This window comes from Myiozetetes cayanensis, unplaced genomic scaffold (genome assembly GCF_022539395.1).
Source record: "Myiozetetes cayanensis isolate MyiCay16 unplaced genomic scaffold, myiCay2020 scf12, whole genome shotgun sequence".
NCBI classification, from domain to species: domain Eukaryota; kingdom Metazoa; phylum Chordata; class Aves; order Passeriformes; family Tyrannidae; genus Myiozetetes; species Myiozetetes cayanensis.
Window position 1 is genome coordinate 10,842,676 of NW_026086826.1, and position 22,198 is coordinate 10,864,873.

At 41.0% G+C, this 22,198-nt stretch overlaps 1 long non-coding RNA gene across 1 annotated transcript; it reads right to left on the reverse strand.

Annotated features, from left to right (window-relative positions):
- Positions 1-945: 945 nt before the first annotated feature.
- LOC126635379 (uncharacterized) lies at positions 946-20,738 on the reverse strand. The gene is made up of 4 exons (XR_007627689.1): positions 19,606-20,738; positions 16,670-16,763; positions 14,885-14,969; positions 946-1,052 (listed from the first exon to the last, which is right to left on the reverse strand). It is a non-coding gene; the product is annotated as an uncharacterized LOC126635379 (long non-coding RNA).
- Positions 20,739-22,198: the final 1,460 nt, after the last annotated feature.

Below are 22,198 nucleotides of genomic sequence, written 5' to 3' on the forward strand. Positions count from 1 at the left end.
AAAACACAAACAAACAAAACCGTTCCTTGAAAAGATTCCTTGAAATAATCAGCCGAATGCACCGCAAGTCCTGAGGCGGCGAGGCCGGGCTGCAGTGAGAGGCGGCCCCCGGCAGGGGCCCCCCGCGGCCCGCGCAGCCTGCGCTCCTCACCCGGCCGGGCCGGGAGGGGCCGGACCCCGCCGTGAGGGACAGGCACCCCAGCCCCTCCGCCTGGCACCCCCAGAGACCTGAAAACACTCAATCACTTAGGTTGGAAAAGCCCTACAAGATCATCGAGCCCATGCGTTCCCCCAGCACTGCCAATCCCACCACTACCCCAAGTTCTCAAGTGCCACATCCATGCGGCTTTTAAATCCTTCCAGGACAGCCCTTCTTGAGAAGAAATTTCCCCCAAAATCCATTCTAAAATTCTCATGACACAACTTAAGGCCGTTCCCTCTCATCCTGTTCCTTGTACCCTGGGAGCAGAGCCCAAGCACCCACCTGGTTCCACCCTCTTGTCAGAGAGTTGCAGAAAGCCAGAAGGTCCCCCCTGAGCCTCCTTTTCTCCAGCTGAGCCCCCCCCAGCTCCCGCAGCCGCTCCTCATTGCAGTTGTGCTTCAGTCCAAGATGCAGCAAGAAGCAGTTAAACAATAGAAGGCAGTGGAGGAAAGAAAAAGTGCCATCACTCACACCTTGCTGGAGCTCAGATGGTAAAAGCTGTGAATCATAGAATCACAGAATCATAGAATAGTTTGGATGGGAAGGGACCTGAAAGCTCATCTAGTTCCAATTCCCCTGCCGTGGGTAGGGACACCTTCTGTTAGACCAGGTTGCTCCAAGCCCCATCCACCTGGCCTTGAACACTTCCAGGGATGGGGCATCAATAACTTTCCTGAGCAACCTGTGCCAGGACCTCACCCTGATGAGGCATGTCACCAGCATCTCCACCACAGAGTCCACAAGCTGATGAGAGGGTGAGGATGGAGATGCTTGGTGCATCCATGGGGATGGCAAGGTCTTCAGCATTCAGTGTGGTCAGTCCTATAACGCACTGGACACCTTCTCTGATCTGCTGCAAGGAAAAAGTCAGAGACGAAATACAGACCTGCCAATCATCAAGATTTATGGAACAGATAAACAAGAAGTTTTAAAACCAAAATGATGGGTACATGGGAGATATTTAGTAAAAAAATATCCCAGCAGACCCTCTGCCTTTCTGATAGAAATGTTAAAACTTCCAGTGGAAGCCAGTGCTTGCCTTTTCATTTCATGAACTGGTTTCTGGGGGCCAGATGCACAGAAAGGGGTATTTGAAGTATGTGACCCTGCCCTGCCTTTATCAGGAGGCACAAGGGGAGGCTAAGGGGGAAGAGCAGATCCCATCACTGCCCTCAGAATATCCTCTTCCTCATGGGTACAAGTCTGCTAAGTCTACAGGTGCTCCCAGATTTGCTTTCTCTCCCTTCACCGAGGGACTGCCACATATCATCGCTAATGAAACCTCCGTTTACATTACTCGGTCCTTTCCCACTCGCAGCATATGCTCGCTGGAAAAAAAAATTAAAAAAAAATTATTGCTTTTAACCCCACTGCAGCATCTCTTTTTTTTTGCACTTCAAACTAGTCTATAATGTACGATGGAGCGCCAACGCTTTCATTGACATATAGCTTGTTCACTTGGATGTCATGAGAGAGCAAACGAGTGAATCTAAACAACGCAACGAGCTGGTTATATGGCTAATCTGGTGGGTTGCTTTGATTTCATAAATAAATTAGTTTAGTCTTCTGAACAGGGAGAGAAACACGAACCAGTGATCTCAGCAGCCCTGCTGCCCTTCATTACCAAGAGGGCCTTGCTCAATTAGAAATGCCATTTGTTTTGATTACGAGGTTTTATGTGAATAAAACCAAATTTTACCCTAATACGTTGAATAAGGACTCGTATAAAGAGCTACAGCCAGAGATGTTTTCCAGCTGAAATACTGGACACAGGCTGTATGTTAAGGGGTGTAGGTAAGGCAAGGGGTGCAGACCAGCACCTCCAAGGGTGTCCTGTGTACAGGCTGTGTTAGCACTAATTGCTGCCAGCTCACCGCTGATGGTGGACCAGACACCAGCATGAGTTTTTCTTGGGAATGAACCACAGGATTATTTTTTTCCTCTTTCCTTTCTGGATGGAAATAGCTCATTAAATATTTAATTTTTCAATTAAAGAGTCACTTTGAAAAAACAAAAGTTAATATTCATCCTTTTAACATGTGGCGGGTTCAGAGCAGCCGTGCTCTTCGCACACATCAGAACCAGAGCTCAGACATGAGCAGAAACTGTATAAAATGCACCTGAACTGCATGACATGCAAAAAAAGGGATAAAAAATAAGTGCTTCAATCAAAATAAATACAAATACCCCCGAACTCAAAATAAAGTGTATGCAATAGTTGTATTTTTAAAGAGTGTTTAAAAGAAAATAGTTTAGGCATTATTTGAAATAATATTTCTATTAACGGCTTCAGAAAATAATTAGACAAGATGGAAAATGAAATCTTTAGGTTCCACAGAACCATTTTTGCCATTGAATTTGGTTAGCCAGAGACTGGCAAAAGCTTTTCAGTCTGATTTTACAAAAAAGCCCTTCATATTTTCACTGTTGCCACCCAGACCATTTGCTCTATTACAGAAGGACAAGCGACTATCTTGGTGCTTTGGAATTCTGATTTCAGTGCACCATCCCTGAGCCAGCTCACACAAATCTTTAACCTCTTTGCATCCCACTTCTTTCTCTGTGACTGGAGGAGGTGGTGGCACTTGTCTTTCTACAAACTGTAAGAAGGACGAATACAGAGGTGACAGGACCATGCAGGGTTTTTAGACAGTCCAAAGCAGCCCTGTGAGCTGATTTTGTGGTCCCAGCCTTCATGGAACTGGAATTATAAAATGAAGCCACTGTATGTATGAGCAGGTTCGAACTCCAGAGAAGTTTTTCTGCACATTTTCTGTGGAACTGGGTTATAGATGCACAGGCAGCAGGTCCTTCCACCTGAGTAAGTCGTTTCCTTGGGTCATAACATTTCTATTTATGGAACCTATTTTAACACTTCTTTAAAAATTGCCTACAATTAATGCAGCTAAAAGTGCATGTTCAGCAGGAGGAAAAGCCATGCTTCGACACAGCTTGAGAGAACTAGAGCCAGCTGAAAGAAAATATCATCTCACCTTGAACTTTAGGCAAAATAAAGACACTTCTTTTAGTGTCTTTCCATCTTTTAGTGATGGAAAAATTAATTGGAAAAAACTGATGTGGGTGGCAGAGAGATGGGTGGGTGTGTTATCAGGAAGAAGTATACTTTGAAGCACTTTTGAAGATTTTTAAGATCTATCAGCTAAGATATCCAGACACCTGCATGGTCATAAATAATTTCTTCCAGTCATTGCTCTGTTGAGCCTGGTAACCTTCACTAAGGCATGATTTCAAGTAAAATCCCATGTCACTCATATAGTAATCTGGGAAGAGCTGTTACAACTTCAAAAAAAAAAAAAAAAAAAAAAAAAAAGGAATTTTATGGTCATTTGGAGTATAATGCAATGGAAGAGGAGGTACCTAGGCTATAAAATCTCATTGCAAATGAAATGTAATTGAAGGTGTGGGCATAGTAATTGAGGGTGTAGGCATAGTAAATTGGGCAGATAAGACTCAGCAAGAGTCACAGAGTACTTGGTTGAATTTTAGAATACTTGGTTGAATTTTAGAAAGTGACTCAGCAGAGTTGCATGGAGGGACCAATTTCAAGCATCCTTCTTGTAGTATCATCATTCTTGAAGTCAGGATACCCTGACAACACTTTTGCTCATAATATGGATTGGTTTATGTCACAGACAATTCAAAGAGTGGGACAAAGGAATGATCATTGTGGTGTATGAGGTATAAAATATCCATTGAGGGAAGAGATGGATACAGAAGTGCTTATTTTGTGCAACAAATCAAACTGTTTAAATTTTGATCATAAAACAGTGAAGAATTTGCTAAGAATTTGCTAATGTCCTTGACTAAACTATAGATTTTATACTTTAAAAAAACCCCTGCCAGATCAATACAAAGAAAATAGTCGGGAATTCCTGGCTTCTGTCCTCTTGCTCAAGGACAACCCCAGTTGTCCTTGTGATAAATACAAATAAACTGCTACAGAAATAACATCAGGTTTAAAAATTCTCAGTCAAGTTCCTCAGTATGCTGCAGCAAGGTCAAATCCAGGGGGGTAACATATTTTCATTGCCTCTTTTACTGGTGCTCTCTTGCTGCAAAGCATTCCAGCATTCTTCCCAATGTTGAGAGCTGGCATTTCAAAGGACACGGCTTGTTCAGGACCAAAATACATGGCAGTTGTTGCCCTTTCTATTTAGGCCTTAAGCCCTGAATCAACAGTAAGAATCCTGGACATGGGAAAATACAGTGCTGACAAATAAGTAATTCAATTAAAAAGGCTGGCATTGTTTAAGCAGTAGCCCTTTCCTCTGATCCATCTCTTTCAGAGCTCTGTGTCTTAATATTATGGCCCACTTGAAACACTCGAGCTCATGAATGGATTAAAGAGGGTTTCATTTGTTTTATTTATTATTTTTACTGCTTTGCTTGGCTTTTTGCAAACAGGGGAGGCACAGACCTCATTTAGAATTCACTGTAACATGTACATTCTTCCCTCCTCCGTCCAGAGGAGAAGGAGGGGGAAAAAAAACCCCACAACAAAAAGATTGCAACTGTTTCAAAAGTACCAGAACTCTTGGGTAATTCATCATCAACACTGACTGATTAACAAAAGTGGCTTTAGAGCACAATCATTTCAAAACATGGATAGTATATACATTTACTGCCACAGTAATTTGACAGATTTAAAAAAGGTGGAAGTGTTTTACCCAATTTTTTGTTCAAAATTACATTAAACAGCATTGAGTATTTGTCTTTAAAATTCAGTCCTTGATTTTAAATGTGATCTCAGTATTGTCGTGTCTCACTGTGATAGTTGTGTATCCCTTAAAATGCATTGATGTTGCATTACATCAACAAGGACTCAAGTTTCCATTTATCTTCAAATATTTCACAATCCTGCTGCAGTATATTCTCAGTTGCAATTTTTGCTTTCAAGTTTGGCCACCATGTGCGTAGCATTAATTTCTCTGTTCACATGTAATTCATTCAGGGACTTACACCAGCTGAGAACCACATATGGAGGCCCAGATTTACAGAGCTTTTATTTTGTGCCATGGAAGCCTACAAGAAACAATTTTCTATTTGAATATTGAGTGTTTACAGAGGTCTTGTTGTTCACTAGAGACAGGGGATTATGAAATCATATTCTGCAAGAATCCTATCCAAAAAAACCTGACTGTAACGTTTATTAACTCCTCTTTGTTCAAGTGCTCGCGGGGTTCTCACAGGGTGATTGACTGTTGCTTCTCCTCTCTCAGGGTTTGTTGTTTGTTATTATCATTGACCACTTTTTAAAAATTGTTGGTGCAGCTTCAGCTGGTTTCTGTTGTCTCTGACCTTACAACTAGAGTTAGCAAGGAATGGCAGCAGAGACAGGTGAGGAGTGGGATGTAGGCCTCAAGCAGACCCACACAAGTGCTCCAAAGTTTAGCATAGCTTTGCCACTACTTCTTCTGGAGCTGAAGATATTCACAGGGATCTTTTTTGATGAGAAGTAGTCAAAAAATTGTATGAAGGGTATTGACACCATACAACTCCCCAGTGCTGGTGTCCGTACCAGGCAAATAATATTTTAGTTTGAGAATACGTTCCTGTTTTATCACATTTGAGTCAGCTCCAAATGCAGATCTCTAAGACCCTTCTGTGGTGCTCATTTAAGCTTGTTTTGAGAAAATAATGACACATATTGAGTGACTAATGTCCCACATAATTAATCCTGTAGCTCCTTATTTATCAAGATTTCAAGGGAAACAGAGCATTTTAATGGAAAACAAGAAATCTGAAGCTAAATCTAGTGCAGACAATAATCCTTGGAGGGGTCCTTCAGATGATGTCAGAGACCTGGAGGAGTCACTGGGTACTCCTGGTTATTTGGAAGGGGAGCTGAGGAGGAGGTCAAGCATCCCCAGCCCCCCACAAGTTTCTCCCCCTGTTCCCTGGGGTCACCCCTCTTGATGGCTACCAGGGGCAGCAGAGCTGGGTGGACACAAGCTCTGGTCCTGGGGAGCCCTGCCAGCCTCCCTGGCAAAGGACAGAAAGTGTAAATTGATTTTAATTAGGGATCACTCATGTGGCCTCCGAAGTATCAGTTTAAATCAAACATTAGCAACTGTCAATTTCTTCTTTCACCCAAGACCCAAATCCTGTAAACACAAGGACCGTAACAAATCCCTGAAGCAGGCTTTAGCACACATATATGGAAAACATACTAAACTATAAATACTGTATACCATATGGCAGCGAGATTATCTAATTTCACTTCATAACTGGTGATAAAATGACCAATCAACTGACGTGCAGAATGAAATGCCAAGCCAAGGATTCAGCTAGCCTTAAGATGGCTCTGAGGTTTCATCGTATCCTGTTATATCCCATCACATCTCTAGAATTAAGCACATACCTATTTCACGGACACAGGAGTGTGGACACAGTGGGAATATGTGCAAGTCTAGATCTGCCTTCAGAGCCAGAACTTGTCCTCATTTCTCTGCAGCTGTGGTAAAGGTGAGGAAGCTGGATTAGTACACCAAGAGTTCCAGAGGAGAAATTTTGAACTATTTATTTATTTATAAGAAAAAAGCATTTGTTACAGGTACCACTCGTACCTCAGCAAAAACTGAGGCCAGAGGTTCATCAGTAAGAATCCCAAGCTCTACTTCAGTACAGAAAAACAACATTGTTCACAATGTCTATGAACAACAGAACTTCATTTTGTACTTATTACTACCACAACTTCATCAGTTTTTTCTCCTCACTGCTAAAGTCATTTAATCATTGCACAGGCAACAGCTCTACTGTTCTGCTTCCCAGAACTGTAAATGGCTCCTACTCCAACAGTGAGCTATCAGTTCTCAGAAATGAAAGGTCAGCACTTTGAAGACAAAAATCAAAGTTACTGATATATTCCTGAGTTGGAAGAAAAGGGATTTCATCATTTGCCAAATTCATTGTGACAAAGACAGGAACTACTAGGTTACTGTTGAAGGTTGTCTCTAATAGAATTCACAAAGAAAGCTGCAGTGATGCCTGAATGTTCACATGATTGGAGAGAACATAGTGGGTATATAACCTTCTAGGCACTGGAAGTTAAATGAATCTTGGAGCAGTGTTAGAGATTAAAACCACACAAAGCTTTAAAAAATAGACTAAATCCTAAATCATCTTGTTTCAAAGTTAAACACCAATGTCATCAGCTCAGATTTTGTGGGGGCTTAGCCCCAGAAGCAGAGGGATCCATCAGTCCACAGATCCATTTCCCAAGAGAGTGCTGGAAAATGGCTTTGTTGGCTCATTTAAAATTAGCTTGGGTACAGCAGTTATGAATATACTGTGCAGAAAATTGTGCACTGAATTATAAGCAAATAGGTTGCTATGATTTGATGCTATTTTAATAGCTGGTGATTAACCAAATGAATGCTATTTGGTCTGGTCTGATTTGCCAAATGGTTCCTCTCTCCTACCATCCAGGCAGTTGTAAAGTAGGGTCCCACACAACTATTACCCTATTAAACTCGAAAAAAAATATTTTTTTAGAGGAGTAGTAGCATATTGTGGGGTATATAGTTACTTCTATCAATCCCAGCATTGATCTTCTTGAGCCAACTAAAGGAAGTGCATTTTCTAGCAAGCTGGAATTCAGGGTTTGTCTTTGACATGAAGTTAAGGTCCTTGGGGGTCTTCTTCATCAGCAACATAGAGATATTTCAAACAAATACATGCTTAAGATCTCCCATTCACCCCAAATCAAAAGCATCAACCGAAACCAACCCACAATACTATGCCTTTATCTTGCCTGGACAAATCTCTTCCTTTCCTCATTTAGCAAGAACAGGTCACCCAATGAAACCAAGAACTTGCACAGACTCCCGTAACATCTTGGTTTTCAGCCGGGGGACTGCTGAGTGTTTGGGGATTTTTATTCCTACCTTAGTTGAAACTGAACACCTACAAAGGACAATGAACTACTAATGTTAAACTGGAAGTAGAATAGGAATTCCTGGTTTCTTGTCCACTCCAAAACAAGGGTTTTTTGTGTCCATCATTGGTTTGGGCAGAGATCCTCTCCCAGGCACCTCCATGCTCACTGCAGTGGTGCCCCTGAGAAGTTCATCCTTGCTCTCCAAAGGAATTTGCTCCAAGATGATGTGTGTGAGAGCTGTCAGGCCTCAGACCAGGTGGGGTAAATGAGCTTAGCCAAGATGCTGCTGCCCAGCCATGAAGCTTCTGCATTTCAATAATGACAGCTACAGAAGAGCTTGTCCTGCCTTGTATTAACAAACTGGGGACATGCATTACTGAGTCCACTTTATAGTTTTATGACTGAATCTTGGTTTATCTACATTACTTGGAATTTTGCCTTTTTGTTATTTTTTCACATGGGTTATTTTTATGAGAGAACAGTAATTGGCACCTCAGTGCTGACAGAAGTATGTCTCAGGTGTACAGGGCCAATGCCTCGTTGTGTCCCCTCAGGGTGCATTAATTAGCACTGCTGCACTGGCTCCTATCGCTGCCCAGTTCTAGCTAATGCCAGAGGTTAAACTGTCCCCTGACTGTGTCACTAATTTAGTCTCTGAATAGCTCTTCGTATGCACAATGCACATTAGTATTGCTCTTATCAGGATGCTGATATTGAACCAATGAATTTCTGAGTGATATTTTTAAGGTTTGTCTTTCCTCCAGCATTAGTTTTCTTTTGCTTTACTTTTTTTTTAAACTAGCCGTTTACTCTGTACCTCACCTCAACCAAAAAAAAATATAAATATACAGAAAAATATTAATATCTAATGTAAAAATATCCATTTCTTTGAAATATGGATTAAAGAAAATATAATGGATATTTGAAAGAGTTTCTTATTCAGTAATTTTCATGCTTCTCAGTTAAATGTCTCCAAGTCCTCAAGTGCTCAGACCCTGTGTAAATAATGCCTTAGCATGTATATTGCTCTCTGCAGACAGTTGGGCAGCTTCTTGTGTACCTTAAAAAAACCTGCAGGTTAAAATGATTTGCTGAATTGCACAAACAGCAAAGCAATTTTTGTCCCTTTTTTATGAAATATGGAATGGAGACATGGCAAGTTTTCATGTCAATGTTATCGGAAGATTCTCCAAATTGTGGCTGCTTCCACCATTTGGGACTGAATGGCAGAGGCACTGGGCAACACCACCTTCTTCTGCTCGCTGTGGCTGGACAATGCTTCCTTCTTCCCCAGACAAGCCCCATTCCAGCCTTATCAGAAAAATTTGCATTCATTTCTCCATTACAGGAGATAACTGTGTTGTGTGGCTGCATAAAGAGGGGCTTTGTCTCCTCACCAAAGGCAGGCAAATAACTAGCTATTGAAATTTAAAAGGAAAGGAATAACGTGACGAAATGCCACATTGCTGGAATGCTTCTGCTCACGAGTGTGCCTGCACAGATGGAGCAGAGCCTTGTCACCAGTGACCTTGCTCGCTCTTCCGCACCAGTTGCATTTTTCCAAGTTCCTTACTCCTACTGCAGCTCCGGACCTTCCCTTCTCTGCGGTATTGCAACTTGCCAGCACACATCTCTGAAAGGGAAGCCTTGAGCAAATAATTTAAAAGGAAACAAAACATATCACAGAGGAAAATTATATCACATTGATGTGCCAAATCAAGCCATCTCTGTGTTGCTGTAGCGTGATTGTATCACCTGCCCTGCAACGACTGGCAATTTCACCTGCCTCATCATCTCAGACAGATGCTCCAGTGCTACCAAACCACAATATTGAATCACCTGGTCCCCTCCAGCAGTAAAATCAGCCAATCATAACAGGATTTTTAAAATGTAACCTTTGTAAGAAATTGGGATAACTTTTTCATAATTTTTGAATCATTAACTGCTGTAAATACAAATCCAAATGACAAACCAGATTGGAAGACACACAGACTGTTGGGAGTTTATTGAAGTCTCCCAAAACTTCAGGTGCAGCAGCTGAGCTGTTGTAACCTGCACTGGCAAAGACACAGTGGATGAGCTGGCCAAGGTGTGAGAGCACTGAGGAGCTCAGAATATATTTTCTGCTTATTAGCATGTATTGATGCTTCTGCTGCCTCGATGTTATCTATGTTGTCATTTGCAACCTCACTTGACTCACACTAGTATGACACATTACTGTTTGCACTGATAAATCCTTTTGATCCAGCTCTATCCTCATGTGTGCCCTCTCCCTTCTCTTCCATCGTGCTTAGTCCCTGGGATCTGTGTTTGGCACTGACAGCAAGCCTAGATGACATTTCTTCCTGTTGGGTTGCAGCAGGGGAAGGCTGAGATGCCATCACAGAGGGGTTTGTGACAAGCTCTCAGCCTTCAGCGCACAGTGCAGAGGAAGGGGACGCAGCCCATGACCCCATCAGCACTGGCACGCTCCAGTGCTGCTGAACCACTGTTCATAATCACCTGTGCTCATCAGGGCACTTCCAGGGCTGCTCTACATCCCTGTGCTCTGCCTCACCTCTGGTAGGGAGCAATGAATACAAATAGCTATGGATACAGGGGCTTGAACAGCCTTACAGCAGGAGAGCATCTGCATGGGGAGCTCAGCACTCAGCCCCCTCTGCCCTGCCCATCGAGGCAGGAGAGACGACAGGTCTTACCAAGTCCCCCCTATGACTCATTTTTGCTCTAAGAGCCTCTTTAAAAGTCAGATTAAAAAGCAGCAAACCGGGAGAAAAAAACATCGAGCCCTTTCTTAACCAGGTAAACTACTTCAGCCTGCAGCATAATCAGAGGCCGTAGGATCACACAAATTGTAATTAACTTGCTCAAGTGGGTCAGGACTGTGTATATTGCAGTGCAGGGGTACTCTGGCTTTAATGATTTCAAATATTTTGAGAAGCAAACTGAAAACACTTAGTCAAATTAAGTGTTTTCTTTAAGCTGTCAGCATTGCAAGCACTGCCAAGATGAACAGGATAAATTGGATTAGATGAAGTCTATATGCTTCGAATCCTAATGGCAAAGGATCCAAAATGTAAAGTAGTGCACAAAGGCAAAGCAAATATTATATATTGTCTGTAAAGCAGCAGATCTCAATTTACTGATTAGCCAAATAGTTTGAAAATAACATGACTCATCTCCAGAGCAGCCGAGTGTTGCTGCTGGCTCCCATGCAACCCACTTGGTGAGTGTGACAGTCTATGCCTGCTAAATGATGGGTCTTACAACTGGGGAAACAGCACGATTTTGATTCTCTTCAAGATAAGTCCTGTCACTGCAGTCTGACCCAAAACAGTTCATGCTTAAATACAGACTGAAAAATTATAATGCAGGTGGTTATTTAGGTTAAATATGAAAGTAAAATCATGTTACAGAAGGTACTCATATGAGTCTTGGGCCAATGGTTATCTACAAGCGGGGATGCAGCAATCAGGTTATGAACTGGGAGAGCAGTAGGAGGTGTTAGAGGTGGAGGAAGAGCTTCATCAAAACTGCCACAGCACTCGTCCCTGTGTCAGAGACAGAGCAAAGGAGTCTGCACGAGAACCATGGCCTAGGGAGGAGCAGAGAGCACCAGTCCAGAAATCACACTCAGATGGAACACACAAACTGATATGAGAGCTGGAAATAGGGTTGGAAACTATTGTGTTGGGGGGAGGGTGTTCATTGGATGTTGGAGGGATAATCACAGCCAAGGTTTTGAAGGGACCACACAGAAATCTAACTGTCCCCTTTGGTACCCTTCAGTCATCAACATTCAGGGCATAAAGCCTCTTTAACAGACTGTATTCCAATTTTGAAGTTTCTGGCCTCTGTTTGAGAGCTACTTGCAATACTTTTCCTCTACTGGATGGAAACCAGTCCTTTAATTGCTGGTCTGAATTTTCCATTGGTGATTTCAATCTGTTTGATTTGGTGCCAATATTGCCTATTAGCCTAAATAGTTTAGGTTTTATTTACCCCCAACCCAAACTATTCCATGATTCTATGTCCAAATAATGCCTGCCCAGTGCTCTGCAATGGGTAGCACTTAATTCATGCTGGAAATTCATGACTGATTAGAGATATGAGCACTAAGCACCTCAGAGTTAAGGCTAAAGGGTCTCCAAATTGCCTTGCTTACCCCACCCCATTATCCTCATCCACCAGTTCCTAAAATAAAGCAGAAAAACACTGGCCAATGTCTTGGAAAATTAAAGCCCATGGTAAAATATGGAATAAACCCCAAATAAGCCATTTACTTCAGCCATATGAACACAAATATCAAACAAGAGTATCTAAAACATCAACAAATTATGATAAGTAGCTAAAACACAGAAGTTGTCATCACCATGTCTGGACAGAATTTTGACAAGTCCTCAGATAAATCTTCTCCATCTCCCTTTTCCACGCTATGTTGGTATTTTGAACAGAAATTCTCAAGTCAAAAGACATACATCAATTTTTAGTTCTAGAAAAAAAAAAAAAACAAACCCAAACTAGACATACAAAGCAGATGCTTTTTGCTCAAGCTTTTTTACATAAAAGTCTATTCTTTCATCACAAAGTTGGTTCAAAAATTTTTCTGAACAGTTCTAAACAGTAACAGTAAAAATGGTTCCCAGTGGAGAGAGACTACAGGTGCATGATACATCTGTTCCTCTGACAGTGTACAAATCCTTTAAAAATAATAAAAGGCTTCTGTTTAGTTAGGGAGAGCCACCAAGCATTAGAGAGGGATCAGCTTCAAAGTTCAGATTTAAAAATGCACTGTATTAAAATAAGAAATATCAGTTATGTAAGGAAAGATGTTTGCATGGAGGATTCAGTCCTGTAAATTGAGGATGTCTCAGTGCTGTACCAAAGTGACTTTTTGTCATGGCCCGAATAAACTACATTTTTAGGAAAATATTAATATAGAGCTCTAAGAAAATCAAAGGGGTCTTACAGAGTAGATTTTAGAGGATCCAAGAGGGAAAGACCCAACTCCCACGAGTGCTTGATGCAGCTGATCTCAAGGTAGATATATATTATTGAAGAGCAGTTAGGAGACATGAACTTACAGAAGACCTAGCAATGATCTAAGTTTGATAATAAGTTTGAAATCTGTGCTACAGCAGAGTAGTTGCTGTGATTGACAACTGAATGATAACAGGTATGGCATGGAGACATCTCCAAAATACCAACAAACAAGTTGTTTCTTTTTATCTCCTCTGTATAATGAATGCATTTTACAAGATGATTGTCTTCTAATGCGTTTTCATTTCTCCAAGCATGCATGAGAAGAGAAGCAGGGAGAGACTGTGCCGTGTTCCCCTGTGTATTTTACCATAAAGTCAAGTCAGGAAAGTTGCATAGCAAAGAAATTGCCCAAAAAAATATAACATTTGAAAAAATGGCACCGCATAAGACAGAAGGATAATTGGGCAACCTGCACTGAAGGAATTTATTCCAGGTAATTCAGTGCAGTAAAGGGGTCTAGGGTGCAGGATCAGAAATCTAAATGGTTTGAAATCACTTCCCAAAGCAGATTATTTAGTATTTGATTAGGATATCTGGGCAGTAAGTTACAGTGTTATGTCATTGCACAGCTGTGTGTGTTCCAGCCCAACAAAACCAAGGTGAGAAAATGCAACCACCTGACCCCCAGACAGGAGCATTTCTGCAACACAAGCTACTGAATTATAAGTCACAGAATAAAAAAATACTCATTATGTTTTTAAATTACTCTCCGAGACTACTAAATGCTGTGTTTGTGGTAATGAACGAGGAAGAAACAGGAGCAACATTTAAAAAGAGTGGTTTGTATTCTGATTTTCCTTTCTAAATGGGTGCCAAAAGTGACAACTGAAATTAACACAATATTTCACTCAACTTATTTTAATAAATTTTTAAAACTAGTATTAAAGCAGTACCTTTAGGCCAGACTTTTATAGAAAGGTCAGCTATTGAATAGGATGATGTGACCGAAAATACTGGTCTTTGAAGGGATAAAAATCAGCTTTTGAAAACCATAGCTGCTTCTGCAGCTGCAGGGAGAACATTTTCTTCATGTCAATTTATATTTCATTTCCTTTAGCTCAATAGCTGATTCATTCAAGTTCAGACACTGACAAGGAGCTGAGATGCAGGAATGTTTGTTTTCTCTCTTGCAAATGATGAGAGCAGACCAGCATTAAAGCACAATCCACTACATCTAAATCCTCAAGGGACAAATGGTGAAGAAACATCAGATTGATCAACTCAGGGCATTTTTCCTTTGTCAATAATTTATCAAGTTTTGAAGTACAGGATTTTATGTACCTTTATTTTCTGATACATCTGAAGCAAACTTCACACAGCAAATAAACTGGCAAATAAAATGCCTTCATAAAGCATGTGGTTCGTGATTTTACTTGAATTACAATTTTCATCCAAAACACTTCATCATGAATCACAAATTAAAAACATCATCACAGTAATTGGAAAGATCAAGCAGCATATCCGTGAGATGATGCAGGGCAAACAGGGACAGGTAGAAATCCTCATGACAATGGGGAGGCAACAGAGACTCTGCAGCTTTCACAAGTCCCAGTTATTTAAGTCACATCCCTTTGCTCAATGCTATTTGGTTGAGTTGGAATGTAAGCCTTTTCGAGCAAAGTATAAGATGATTTATTAAAAGGAATCTATTGCCTCCCAGCATCCTCTCTACAGATCTAGACAGCTTCTTAATTTGTATTAAATTACATTATTAAATGTATATGCAGTGCTTTACCCACCTGTTTCTCACAGATGAGTACCAAATGTCCTGTCCTGCTGGTGAAAGCTAAGACGGAACCTCTCCGAAGCAGAACAACCTCTGTGCTGCAAATGCAGAACAAGTTTTAAAACGCACTATTTACATCAAAACAAAGGCACCTGACAACGTAAAAAATTTTTGATTCAATAAATTCTCATAAGTAAGGAGGGGGAAAAAAGAGAGAATGAGGGTTCAAACATTGCCAGTCAGATGAAGTCTATCCTAACAGTATGGACATGAGGGACCTGTGTTAGAAACAAGTCCTCTCGACTGGTACCCCTAAAGAGACACCATATTTAGTGTAATTTATACTCACAGACCTTTATTTGATTATCATGGTCAATTGATCAGTACCTGTTTGTATCTCCCTGGTGTAAAAATGCGTGTCAGAAAGTAGACAGCACACTAATTTTGCATTATTAAACATGTTCACCTGTGGTTTCTAGTCATGATCAATTTTATTTTCAGTCACGTTGGATTTTATTATCAGATCCTTTTTTATCAACAGCCAAGATAAAGATATTGTGCCATCAAGTGATAGTCAACTTTCCAGAGACAATTCCAGTTTTTCATTACATTTTCAAGGTTCACAGATAGCTAGAAAATGAAATAGTTCAGGAAAAGACCAAAGCATTCAGCCAAAGCATTTCATTGGACTTGAAATTTAGGTGTTGAATGTTTATGTTGTTGTTTACAAGTCTGATCAGTGCATAGTCATCATGGAATACCATGGCTATGGACTCCCACCAGGAAAAGGAAGGCTTGTAATGAAATCAATGGAGATGCAGCTTCACCAGCTGCCTGAGCCCACAGAGAAGAATGTGAACACAAACCATCCACAGAAATACATTCAAAAGAGTAATGTTTCCTTTATCACCAAAAATTACACTTCATATTCCTGCTGTGAAATAGATTTTTGCATGACCTGGAACTGTGCCCTACCACAGTCCCTGTTCCCCGTGTCCCCAGGTGGCACATTGGAGCATGGACCACTTCCTGATCCTACAAATGATATCCTAGTTATAAATAGCATTAATTAAAGAATTAGAGTCATGGTATGCAACCAGGCACCACTGATTACCCTGATCCTGCATATTCTGCTCAGAGCAAACCCTCCCCTGAATAACCCAGGCTTCCAATACAACCTCTAGAAAGAGGCATATTAAAAAACCAGCAAGATGACAGGGTTTATGGGAATAGAGCAGACATTTCTCTGGATGCAGATATTTCCAAAAGGACTGTACTTAGAGAAAATAATAAAGAATGGCAAAACCCCCCTTGTTTTATCTACATTCTAACTCCCAGTCCCCCAAAGGCTTAGGCTGATGGTTCACTTCTATGAGTGGGGCTTTTCAAATTGCTGCGTTCTGCCCCAAATCCTGCAGCCAGCCATTCCTGCTGGCAGGTTTCCAGCAACCTCCAAGTAGAGAAGGATCTGGGTTTTACTACTGACTAGTCACCAGCTGAAGCTTGGGCCATATGAATGGGGCCCCCTCTGACAGCCTTATTAACACAAATGATTTTTATTCTGCATGCCTGGGTAAGCCATGGGCACATGCCTGCAAGATCAAAGCCTTGGTCATTAATAATTTGGGCAATCGTTTCACCTAGAAGCCACACTCTGTCTACACAGAAATCTTTCCGGGAATCTGGTAAAAAGATTGATGAAAATTAAACATCTACTTAGTGAAGCTGAAGTAACCAATATATGATTAATACTTTCCAATTATATTTCAGTACAGTACATTGCTGAGTTTGTTATTACCTGCACTCTTAACACTCCATCTGCAGTGTTAAATCCATCTGTTGCTGAAAATATGACTATATCTTCAAGGGTTTCTGAATCATCGTGCTGGTACCTTTTAACATAATTATAATGAAGAGTGATATTCATTATCCAGCGGAAATTAGAAACCTATAAATATGAGGGGAGGGGAGCAAGGGAAGAGCTGAGGTCCTGCATTGCCCACTGTCTCAATTGATCATGTTGGCTGCTCCCACTTGAAATATTGCTGTGGGCTCTGGATTTAGCACCAGCAGTTCCACTGGTTTCTCTGGTGTTTCACTAACACCTACCATGGGGACCTGGTCCCTCAGCTTTACTCTGCCAGATGGAGGTGGGCAAAAGAAAGGGTTTCCTGACTGGCATCCACATCAGGGTATGGAGACAGCACAAGCCTAGACTGTGCACCATGGCCAAAGCTTCTGGTGGAGCAGGACACCAAACCCTGGGAATTCCTCACCTGTACGAGGAGTAATGGTGTCATTACATGGGTTGTTGCAAGCTGCAGTCATTTCTACCTTGAGAAGGATTTAAAGCATAGGGTGCTATATCTAAACACTCAGATATATTATCTGAATAAATAGATCACACTTTTAAACATAGATGTTAAAGAACCCCCTCTTTAATACAGCAACAGCAGGTTTAAATGTGCCTGCAGGTAACAGAAGGGAAAGCTTATGCCAAAGTCCCCCTGAACTCTGCTCCCCTCCACCTCATTCCCTCTGCCCTATTAGGATCCAACCTCACAAAATCACGAGGCTCCTTTTTAAAACAGTTTTTTTAAAATATAAATTTTCAGACACCATTACACAGTTATGGATAAGATATAGGCTTCACTTTTCCCTGCAAATCCCATAGCAGTGGGTCTATTTTTGAAGCTCTGGGTAATAATCATCTGCAGAGAATTTTAAATAAAGGACCCAAATAAATTAACTGATTTTAAAAGCCTGTAAACAAAGATTCTTCACCTTGGCAAGTCCATGCAGATCAATGAAACTGGACAGAGGAAGTTTATTACCTAGAAAAAACCTTCAGATCCTCATGGAAACATGAAGGAGTGATTTATTTTGCTGCATCCAGAGGGACCTTACCAGGATTTAACCCTTCCACCTGCAAACCTGCCTGCACATTGGGCCTGGAGGAGGTCCTCTGATGCTCAGCAGGTGTGTCTGTGCTTTTGGAATAGAAGGAATCTTCCTACCCCTGCAGATTTCAAAGCTTGACACGCATATCAGCTGATCCGAGGACTCTACCAGTCCCTATTTTAGAGTTTAACAGGACTGCTTGGAATCTAAGTGGCACAAGTAACCATTTCCAGTCCTCTGATGAAAGCTCGTGCTTAAAAGGCTGTGGAGTTCCAACTTGCAAGACTGAAATTGGATGAAAGAACACATAAACTACCAGGTGAGATGTTTTTTGTCCTGCCACCACATTCAAAGCAGTGAGTAAAAAACCAGCTTAATGACATATTTCTTCACGTCATATTGATGGTAAAACACAGCCCATTGCATTGAGTAAAATTGCAAGCAGATAATGGGCAGTTTAGTTAATCTCCTTTGGCCTCTAACTCCAGTGGGGATGAAAAACTTTTTAATCTGCCCGCCCCAGGAAGGTTTTATGCTCCTACATCCAGTATCCTCTATGGGATAAAGAGGATAGTGCAGGGTCCTTAGGAAACCACAAGCTGTCCATGGGTCATAAGCTTATGAAGAACATTCTCTCTTTCTTAGGAGAAATTCCTGCCTCCTAGTTTGAAAGATGGACAAAAAAATAGAAGAAGGATGAGGCTATCTGTCTGTCCAAGGCTGCTGAGTGAGAAGTGAAACTGCTGTGCCTTCTCAACAATATAAGAAGACAGAGGTGCTTTCCCCTTTGACATTAAAACAAGAGGAAAGTGGGGTGTTATCTCACTGCGGTGGTTTTTGAGGTTCATGGAATCAAGCTTTCTCATATCTGAAAGAAATCCACAGGGTTAATAGCCAGAGGCACACAGCTAAAGTGTGATTTTGAGAAAGACAAGAACAAGACAAAACAAAAAGAAAACACTGTAGATGGGTTGCAATATTACTACAGAAAAGAAAATGGGCTCGGAGTTTTAAAAATATCCTTCAAAAAAAAAAAGCATAGCAATTAAAGCTACTGAGCTGACTGAGGAAGCTTCAGCATTGCTTTCCTCTTACAAGCTTTTATTGCTATTCTTTGGAATATAATTGGTGATAATTTTCTACTTGGAGTCTGACACAAATCTTACAAGTTACCGGAGCTACTTGAAAAAAATTGGATAGGTTTAGCTTTATTTCTCTCCATAAACAATTTGCTATTGGAAGTAGTGAAGTCTCTTGAATGCTTCCAAGACTTCAACTGCCTGTTATAATTTCCCAAATAATCCTTCCCTATGGTTGTATGTTCTTCACTACAAATAACTCACTTCTTTTCTGCTCTCCTACTGTTCTGGACAAATTGTTCTTAGGGCAGAGTTTAACCATTTAGCAGAAGAATATAGTCTTAAGCATTATAAGCTTTACACAGCACACTCAAAATCCACCCTGCACAAATATTCATTTAATACTGGCAGGAATTTTGCTGATCCCCTTAACCTACCTGGGATTTTAATATTTGTTAAAACGCTTAACAAAGAATGCATGCACACATACAAACCCCGGGTGGAATAAATTTTATGAATAATTCTCATTTGTGGAGAAAATGCTTGCCTGGCTCTTTTCAAGGAATGCAAGCACTTTGAACAAGCTTTATGCTCTGACTCTAGCAGGAGCTTACTAAATGGTACAATTCAAGAACATTTAAAACTATAGGAAGAAGTCAGGCAATAAATGTGTGGAACTAGCTGCAGAGTAAATAATACAACAACAGAATCAACAAATCTGGATTTTTTTATCAATGTCATGGGAAGAACTCACCAAGGTAGAAAACACTCCATAGAGGGAACTTTCCCGTCAGATGGATCAAAGTGCTGGCAGGGAACAGAAACATCGGTGTTGTGTATAGTGCACAATTTTAATTTTCTAGTGAATGAAATAAGATGTGGGGTTTGACTGGTTTGGCATAGAAATTGCAAATCTCTTATCTGAAGAGTCAGAAATGAGTACACTCTGTCTGCCATAGGGAGCACACATTCAGGAGCTTGAGCAGGTCTTTGAAATCCATTGTCCAGTATCAAAAAAGCTTACATGGCTGGAAAGTAGTGGTGTCCACACAAGACAAATTTCAGTGAAACACCAAGAAAAATCACTGATTTGGGCCCTCTTTTCAAGATTCATAGAGAAGATGTCAAATATCTGCACTAATAGGGAACGATTGTTCTCTACAGTGAGGCTGCACAATGTTCAACTCCCCCTTAAAACAGTGGGAAATGGGATTTGGAAGGTGATACCAGATTTCCATCTAGGCTTAAAATTCTACTTTTGTGCTCATTTGGTGTATTTAATGTAAAAATTTAGATTTCAATAAGCATCATTTGTTGTCATGCCTCATCTGATTATAAAAGCAGAGCTTTTAAAAAGTGATAATAATTGCAAATGATGTCAAATTCTTTTCTTGTTTACCTGAAAGATGTCAAGAATAGCAGGACTTGTTTTGCTTTGTTGGTTTTTAGCCTGCAAAAATTAGCTTCCCCACACTGTAAAAATTAGTCAAAGGGAAAAATAAATGTTACATCTTTTCCCTATCACCTTATAAAGTGTAATTCAGCTCGACAGTTTCATATGTACACAGGAGAAGTGAGAGAAACAAAGCACTAACAGCACACGAGTTGATTGTCTGGAGACTGGGCCTCTGGAGAGTGGAGCTGATGCCTGGTGATGGTGTAGGTTTCTTTAACAACAGGTTGTGTAGTTCCAGGCTCCCTCTTGCTCATGTAACACAAGGAATCAGTCTTAAAGATGGCTGAAAAATATGGAAATCCAGCATATGGTATCTGACCACTGACTGATCCCACTCTGCTGGTACCAGCTCAGCTCTCAGCTCAGCAGTTCATAAAAATTCTATTTCAATGTTGTTTTTTCCAGTGTCTTGATATTTCTGTTCATTTTCTATTTTTGTTTAAGTGTTGCAAAGAAGCAAATTCAAACAGCACACCTAAAGAAATGAAGAAAAATAAAAAGTCATTTGGTCTTTCTGCTTTTGATTTCACCTATTTTAATACTGGTAAAAATCCAGAGCAACTCTGTTAATTTTAGTCAACTCATTCATGTAAAACAGGAACTGGGCATAAGAAACATCATGTTATTAGAGATGAGCAGCTCCAGCCATCTCATTCCTGCACAATTTCCTATTATGCAATAATGTGCATGGCTTTCACAATATTATGAATGCTATGTCATTTAAAAAAAAAAAAAAGCCATACTTATTTGAGCATCAAAAATTAGGAGGCTCTTGACTATCAGATAAAATGAATTTAAATGAGTGCTGAAGAATCTCTTCTCCAAAATGTCAGTTGTAGACAAGGCTGTAGAACTGATCCCTTTGCAAACACATTGACACAGAGCTATCTTAAAAATACAAAGTCCATCACAGATCATTTTAGTAGCCATTTGCTGTTTTTCTTTTCTCTTATTACTCCTTTATTAATTCCAGCCCAAGGGGGAACCCTGTTCATCACACCAGGGGAGCAATAGCAGTTATGCATTGTCAGCTGTGTAGACAACCTACCCCTGACTCCCAAACATTTGTCATAGAATCATGGAATTGTTTAAGTTGGAAAAGGTCTTTAAGATCATCAAGTCCAGCCATGAACTCAGCACTGCCAAGGCTACCACTAGTCACTCCATTATTGAGCTGTACCAGGGACTGTCAACCTCCCCAGGCTGCCATACCTGCTTGGCCCATCTACAATGGATTCCTTGATAATCCCACTAGCACTCATTGGCTCGGTGGTTTTAGTGAGACTATAATAATAATATAATGGCCAGTCTTCGCGAGCGAAGATCCGGGGAAGGTCTTTACACCTTCCAGCCTGCGCATTGGATTTTTTAGGTGAGACACAGTGTGCGCGGAACTGAGCCCACCCTTTAATCCTAAGGTTCATCTGCCGGGGCCAAGCGAGCTTGGACGGTGGCAGCGAGGTCCTCAGGACGTAGGTGGGTTGCCTTTAAGGGCTAACGAGCCCCACCTGCCCGGGAGTGGCCCTGACCGGGAATCGAACCCGGGTCTCCGCGGTGACAGCGCGGCGCCTTTACCCCCTAGACCACCAGGGGCTCTGAGACTATAATAACCACTTGAAAAAACCCCATAAATAAAACGTTAACATAGGTGTTTCAGAAAGAACTATCTTGTCTTTTGCAAACTTTAAGTTGACACTGCTCATCACGAGCGCCAGGTCATCATTTGTTGTTGGGATGGCAACAGAAATCCTTTACCTAACAGGAAACCAGCATCTAACGCTTTGCCTACCATCAAATATTCTGAAAGTCAATCCTTGGTTTTGTCTCTCATCATGCTGGAAATAGGCAACTGCATCCTCAATGTTTTCAAACTTGAGGCTTTTGCCTCCTG